Below are 7725 nucleotides of genomic sequence, written 5' to 3'. Positions count from 1 at the left end.
CGCCTCCGTGGCCGCGCCCTCGCCCGCGGCCGTCCCCGCCGGCCACCTCGCCGCCCCTCGACGCCGGCCACCGCCTTCCCCTACGCCGGCGGCCTCGGATCCGGCGCCGACGAACCTCGTCGCGCGCGCCCAGCTACAGTGCCCGATCCGGCTACAGTAAACCCTAGATCTAGGTTGACTTTCCCTCTTCCCCCTTATTTTTTTTGCTATCTTTGACTGCTTGTATCTCCACAACCGTAGCTCTGTTTTGGGTATATGATATATCAAAATCTTCGCCTCGACATGTAAATCATTTCATTCCATTGCGTCATTTGCATTTGAGGTCATCTTGATGCCCAAAATGCTGTTAGAAGGAGGCTTCGTGAGTTAAATTGCAGATCCGTTAGTTCATCATGCACTTTTGTCATTTTTTCTATGTTTAATCCGTGCATGATATGTCTGTGCCTCTTTGGGAGGAATTGTTAAGCATTTTGTCTTCTTTCCAGAGGTGTCACCCATGCATTTTTAGGATGTGTGTGTTGTCTTGTGCAAGCTTGCGAAGAGAGGTACCTGAGATTGCTGATCTCAGAGACTTAGTGATTTTCACCAAGTCTGGGATATTTTAGTTCATGATGCTATATGTCCAGCTTGTTTCCTAATGATTCGTGCCTCTTTTGAGGATGATCAGTAAGGGAGTTTTGATATTTATGTCATGCTCTGTCCATCCATGTCTTTGTTTACATATGTGGAGTGCTCTAGGTTGACTCAATCGAGCTCAACTTTTGCTTCGTTGTTAATCTGGGCAGATCGTCAACTTGTTTGCGATTTTGCCGATGCTACCGTTAGTGTTCCATGCATGCTATGCCTTTGTTCTTGCCATGTGTAGCTAGAACATTGTGCCTTCTTGCTGGTTATATGCTTTCCTTGCCATGACTTGCACCGTAGTGAGTGCATCGAGCTCGTTTACATGCCTTCGTGAGTTAAATTTCTGCATGCCTCAGTTTTCACTAAGTCTGAAAACTGATTGTGTTCGAGCTATGTTCGTGAGCTCGGTAGAGTATTTTGTGAACCATTTTGGCCCCAGGTCACTTTGGGTGTTTTGTTAAGCTTGTTGAGTAGCTCCATGCCATGTTCTTACTTGTCATGTTCAGGTTTTCTATCATGTTGTTTTGCTGCTCCGAAGAGAGCATCGTGATCTGAAATTTCAGACTAGTGTTAATTTCACTAAGTCTGGAATCTGTTTTGCATTTGCGTTTTAGCCATGCTTGTTTGAACCTCTTAATGGATGAATTTGCCTATGGCTCAGTGCTAGTGTTTTGTCAACCATCTTGTGTACATCACTGCCATGTATTTTGTTTTCATGTTTGGTGGTCGTAGCATGTTCATTTCGTTGCATTTAGATGCCTACTTGCTGTAAATCGCAGACCGGTGTCATATCTTAAAACGCTTGCCATTTCCAAACCGTAGCTCCGATTCCAATGATCTTTATATCGTTTTCAAGCGATTTCATCCCCTATATCCAGTGGCACACTTGGTTTTCCAAGTTGATGCCAGGTTCATGCATTTCCTGTCATATCTTGCATTTTGCATCCCGCATCGCATCCCGCATAGCATATCGTCATTTCATCATATTGCTTGGTCTTGCCCGTGGTTGATTGTATCCTTGTTGCTTGTTTGTCTTGTTGGGTAGAGCCGGGAGACGAGTTCGCTACCGAGGAGCCCGTTGAGTTTGCTTGTGAGGATCCAGTCAACTCTGACAACTGTGCAGGCAAGATGATCATACCCTCGAAATCACTACTATCTTTGCTATGCTAGTTTGCTCGCTCTTTTGCTTTGCCACTGCTACGATGCCTACCATTTGCTTGTCAGCCTCCCAATTGCATGATTGAACCTCTAACCCACCATTGTCCTAGCAAACCGTTGATTGGCTATGTTACCGCTTTGCTCAGCCCTTCTTATAGCGTTGTTAGCTGCAGGTGAAGATTGGAGCCGTTCCTTGTTGGAACATTTATTTACTTGTTGGGATATCATTATATTGCTATGTTATCTTAATGCATCTATATACTTGGTAAAGGGTGGAAGGCTCGGCCTCTCGCCTAGTGTTTTGTTCCACTCTTGCCGCCCTAGTTTCCGTCATATCGGTGTTATGTTCCCGGATTGTGCGTCCCTTACGCGGTTGGGCTATAATGGGAACCCCTTAATAGTTCGCCTTGATTAAAGCTTTTCCAGCAATGCCCAACATTGGTTTTACCAATTGCCACCTAGCCTCTTTTTCCCTTGGGTTTCCGGAGCCCGAGGGTCATCTTTATTTTAGCCCCCCACGGGCCAGTGCTCCTCTAAGTGTTGGTCCGAACTAGAGCCCTGTGCAGCGCCACCTCGGGGAAACTCAAGGGTTGGTTTTAGTTGTACGGATTGCTCATCTGAGTGTGCCCTGAGAAAGAGATATGTGCAGCTCCTATCGGGATTTGTCGGCACATTCGGGCGGTGTTGCTGGACTTGTTTTAACCTGTCGAATCATCTTGTTGTACCAAGATACCGAGTCTGATCGGTGTGTCTTGGGTGGAGGTCTATTCCTTCGTTGACCGTGAGAGCTTGTTATGGGCTAAGTTAGGACCCCCCTGCAGGGATTGATCTTTCGAAAGCCGTGCCCGCGGTTATGGGCAGATGGGAATTTGTTAATGTCCGGTTGTAGATAACTTTAACTAAACTTAATTAAAGTGAATCAACCGTGTGTGTTACCGTGATGGCCCCTTCTCGGCGGAGTTCGGGAAGTGGACACGGAGTTGGAGTTATGCTTGCGCAGGATGTTCCTTTAGCTTCTCGCTCGTGCTTCGCCTTCTCTTCTCGCTCTCATTTGCGTATAAGTTAGCCACCATATATGCTAGTCGCTTGCTGCAGCTCCACTTATATTGCCGTACCTGTCCTATAAGCTTAAATAGTCTTGATCGCGTGGGTGTGAGATTGCTGAGTCCCTGTGGCTCACAGATACTACAACTCCAGATGCAGGTCCAGGTGTTTCTGCTCCAGTTGACGATTACGAGCTCAAGTGGGAGTTCGACGAGGACTCTCAGCGATACTACGTGTCTTTTCCGGATGATCAATAGTGGTGCCTAGTTGGGGTTATCGATTCAAGGCCTTGTCGCATGTTGGGGGTCTTTTTTATTTTGGCACCGTAGTCGGGCCATGAGTGATTTGTATGATGGATGTTATTTATGTACTCTGATGTGACGTGGCGAGTGTAAGCCAACTATGTTATCTTCCCCTTTTTATTATATATTACATGGGATGTTGTAATGATTGCCTGACTTGAGACATTGCTTTCAATGCGGTTATGCCTCTAAGTCGTGCCTCGACACGTGGGAGCTATAGCCGCATCGAGGGCGTTACAAGTTGGTAATCAGAGCCTTCCCCGACCTTAGGAGCCCCCATTGCTTGATCGTTTTTAGCAGCCGAGTTGTGTCTAGAAAAAAAATGTTTTGAGTCCTTAGGAATTATATATCGGAGAGCTTAGGAATTCTTTTTGCTTCCCAGTCTCCTCATCGCTCTGGTAAGGCATCCTGACGTAGAGTTTTGACTCTTCTCTTCTCAAATTTCACTAAATTTTTTTTAGGATCACGCGAGTATCTTGGTTTTGTTCCGATGGTTTTGTGACGAGAACATTGTTCTTGGTGCCTCCTGTCTTTAGGGGTTGTGGCAGTGTCCCGGGGAGTTGAGCTCCGAGGTGTTGTCGTCACAATTTTATCGTTGCAATTCTGGTATACTTGAGATATGTGCGCGACATCGGAAATCTCTTTTATGCAGTTCGTTGGTGAGATAACCTCGACGCCACCCAGTACTGGGGCGGGAGTTCGGGAGTCTCGCCATAACTTGTATAACGGATGCTTTTCGAAGGTTGAGGTAGATGGTTTCCGAAGTTTTCCTGGTTATGTGTTGAAGGATGGATACAGCTGGATGTAGGATTTGCTAGTTTGGGTGAGATATTGTGCTTCCCCTGTATCCCCAACACCTGATTGCATAACCAGAAAGGTTCGGGAATTTCATAGGTGGGAATTCTAGTAGCTCTAGTTCTTCTTCCACGGATATTGGTTTGAGATTGGGATTTCTTACCGATTATTCGTTCTTGATCCGTACCTTGTTGAATTATTTCTCTACCTTAATTCTACGTGGCTTCTCAATTTATGGATATGTGACCATTTGAAGAGGAATGCATTCGTTCATTTTGTTCGGATGTGAAGACTATATGTTGCAATTTTCATTCCGTTGGATTCAGCTTCTATATTGTTGTCTATCAATGTGCTAATGGTGGTCAACCTCTTCAGGATGGCTCCTCCAACGCGCACGACTCCGAATCCTGATCCGCCTCCACCTCCGCCTCCTCCGGAAGCATGGCAAGCTGTGATGGCCGCTACTAATGCAAACACACAGTTGATCATGCAAATTCTCCAAGAGCGCAATCAAGGCAGTCAAGGGAATCAAGGCCATAATCAGCACCACTTTGCTACTCTGAACCAGTTCCTCGCAAATGGCCCAAAGACGTTCAGCGGTTGTGTTGAGGCTACTGTCGTGGTTCTAAGCCTGACAGTAGAGTGGGGGTAGGTATGGAGAGGCAAGGTCCTAGCTATGGAGAGGTTGTAAACACCAGGGATGTACGAGTTCATGCCCTTCTCGGAGGAAGTAACAGCCCTACGTCTCGGAGCCCGGAGGCGGTAGAGTGGATTATGAGTATATGAGTTATAAGGTGCCGAACCCTTCTGCCTGTGGAGGGGGGTGGCTTATATAGAGTGCGCCAGGACCCCAGCCAGCCCACATAGGAGAGGGTTTAAGGTGAGTTAAGTCTGGGGCGTTACTGGTAACGCCCCACATAAAGTGCCTTTACTATCATAAAGTCTACTTGATTACAGGCCGTTGCAGTGCAGAGTGCCTCTTGACCTTCTGGTGGTCGAGTGAGTCTTCGTGGTCGAGTCCTTCAAGACAGTCGAGTGTGTCCCTCGTTGGTCGACTGTAAGGCGACTTCTTCTAAGGGTGTCCTTGGGTAAGGTACTTAGATCAGGTCCATGACCCTACCCTAGGTACATAACCCCATCATAAGCCCCCGAATGGATTGAGGCTTCGAGTGAGGAAGGAGTTGATGTCGTTTCCGATTAACCTTTGCGCTCTGGTCGTGCGTTGTCCTGGACCAAAGAATCTCTTCATCGACAGTGAGCAACTTGTCTTCAGTCGACTCGATCCATTCTATTCTTGCGTCGAGTGGTCTTTCGGGCTTCGACGATCTCCGAGCGACGGATCGCTGGAAACCCCGTGCCTGACAGACTGATCTGCTGTTTGCGGATTCCGCGGGATGCGAAATTTGGGGACGCGCGCGAAGTGGAGCGGACCGCGGCGTTCGGATGGGACGGGACATAGACGCCTCGATCTCCGCGCCGCTTTTTTCGCCACGTATCCCATCTGCATAACTGTTCCTGATATGATTAGATCGACCGGGCCCACCTGTCATCCACTCGGAAGGGACCTTATAAATGCGCCCGGTGAGGATTTCTGTACTGCGCCTCAGTCATTCTCTCTCTCTCTCTCCGCTCCCTTCGTCCCCGTCCAGCGCGCTCGCTCTCGCCCCCGCACAACTTCCCCACGCGCATCTCGCCGGCAACCATGGCCAAGGAGAAGACGGCGGCGCTGGAACGTGCGAAGAAGGCGTCGGCGACGGAGAAGGCAAAGGGGAGATCCACCAGCCGCGGCGGGTCCTCGTCCAGATCCCGCCTGCCGAAGGGCTGGGTCCAAGGAGACTGGATCCAGTCGACCATCACCGAGAATGACCTCCTCGACATGGCCAACGAGGGCTTGATTCCTCATGGAGCTGCGAGGCTTCCGGGGAAGGAGTGGCAGCCCCAGCCAGAAGAGGGTGAGTGTGTGCTCTTGGCCACCCATGTTGATCGTGGATTTTCCTTGCCGCCGAGTGTTTTCTTCCGTGGCTTCTTGAATTTCTTTGGGGCGCAGCTCCACCACTTTACCCCAAACTCTATTGCCTATCTTGCCGCGTTCGTGTCCATGTGTGAGGGTTTCCTGGGCTGTCGACCGCACTGGGGTTTGTTCAAGCATATATTCACGTGTCGATCTCAGACCGTGAAGAAGGCGAGCCCAGGTGATGAGAGAACCCGAGTCGTACAAATGTGTGGGGGTCTGGGGATCCAGGTGAGGAATAAGAGCACCTTCCCGCCCATGACCTTTCCCGAGTCCGTCAGAGGCTGGCAGTCGACTTGGTTCTACTGCCAGGTCCAGTCGACGCCAGGGCAGTCGAGTGGACTCCCTCCGTTTACCATGGACCGAGTGAACAAGCCCTCCCCTCTGAAGCTGATTCCGGAGGAGAAAGCTGACGTGAAGATGTTGATGGAGCGCGTGGTGCAGTTGGTTCGGGAGGGAGTGACGGGCATGGACCTCCTGGAGGTCTTCCTCAGGCGTCGCATCCAGCCCCTTCAGTTCCGGAGCCACTGCATGTGGTTGTACCGTGGGACCGAAGACGAGACTAGAGTCCATCCAGAAGCAGTCGACGACGTCACTCTGGAAAGATGGATGGTAGCCGTTACCGGAAACAAGGATAACCCACGCGGAGCCAGAAGGATTCCTCCACTCGACCACAACAGCGATCCAAACAAGGTACACTTGCCCTGCTCTCCACTGCGCTCTTGTCGCGTTCAATTCTGTTTACCCTGCCGACTGGTCGACTGATCCTTGTCTGGACATCTGCTAGGCCCTCACCGAGCTGTACTCGATGCCCAATGGGGCACAAGCTTCGACTGAGGAGGGCGAGGCGAGCGGGGGCGAGAGCCAGGAAGAGGAGGAATGGGACTCGGATGTTGCAGAGGATGATGACGACGATGATGATGATGACGGTGATGAAGATGACGTCGAGGACGAGGAAGAAGAGGAGGAGGAGGTCGTACCACCGCGCTCAGAAAGGCGGTCGAAGCTTGTCCACGACCCTTCGACCGAACGTGGTAAGGGGGTTGCGACCGCCACTCAGTCGACCAAGCGCCCTCGGACCACCTCTCCGGTGCCGACTGAAAAGGCGCCGAAGCAGCCCAGGGCGGCCTCATCGAAGCCGATCAAGCTCCTGCCGAAGATGAAGGTGTCCATCCCCACCATATCAGGGTAACCGTGCTGCTCATATTTTCTTATTTTGTGTGAACTTTGTCTCTGGTCGACGCTGAAGTTAGTCGACTGATCCTTTGGAGTTGCAGTGCTGCCACTTCTGAAACCTCGGCCCGGGCTGATGACCACGAGATGGAGGACACAGCAACTTCGAACCTAGGTACTGTATTCTTAACGCCGTTCTTAGTCGACTGACTCGCGATCTCTGATCCTGATTTTTCTCCGTAGCTCCACCCAATACTGTTATCAATCTCCCTGATGATGATGAGGATGAGGAGCCGCTGAAGCGCAGGAGGAGTCGGAAAGCGTCCGCCAGTAAGGTGCCTCAGGATGTGACGGCGCCTGAGATTCTTACTGTGGAGGAAGAGAACACCACTCGACACACGGTGTCCTTCGCAGATCCATTGACGAGTGCTCAGCAGCCCTCCCTCTTCACGACGCACCACGTCCCAGAGGACCAAGCTGGCGCAGCGAAGGAGGCGATACGCCAGGCGGGAATCATGATGGAGCAGCTGAAGACCATCCGGGATGCGAGCCAGGCGGCTTATGACGCCAATTCTGCCCTCCAAAGCAATGTCCAGGTCAGTCGACCACTGTTTGTTC

This window comes from Triticum aestivum, chromosome 5B (genome assembly GCF_018294505.1).
Source record: "Triticum aestivum cultivar Chinese Spring chromosome 5B, IWGSC CS RefSeq v2.1, whole genome shotgun sequence".
Classification (NCBI taxonomy): domain Eukaryota; kingdom Viridiplantae; phylum Streptophyta; class Magnoliopsida; order Poales; family Poaceae; genus Triticum; species Triticum aestivum.
This window is presented reverse-complemented; position numbering follows the sequence as displayed.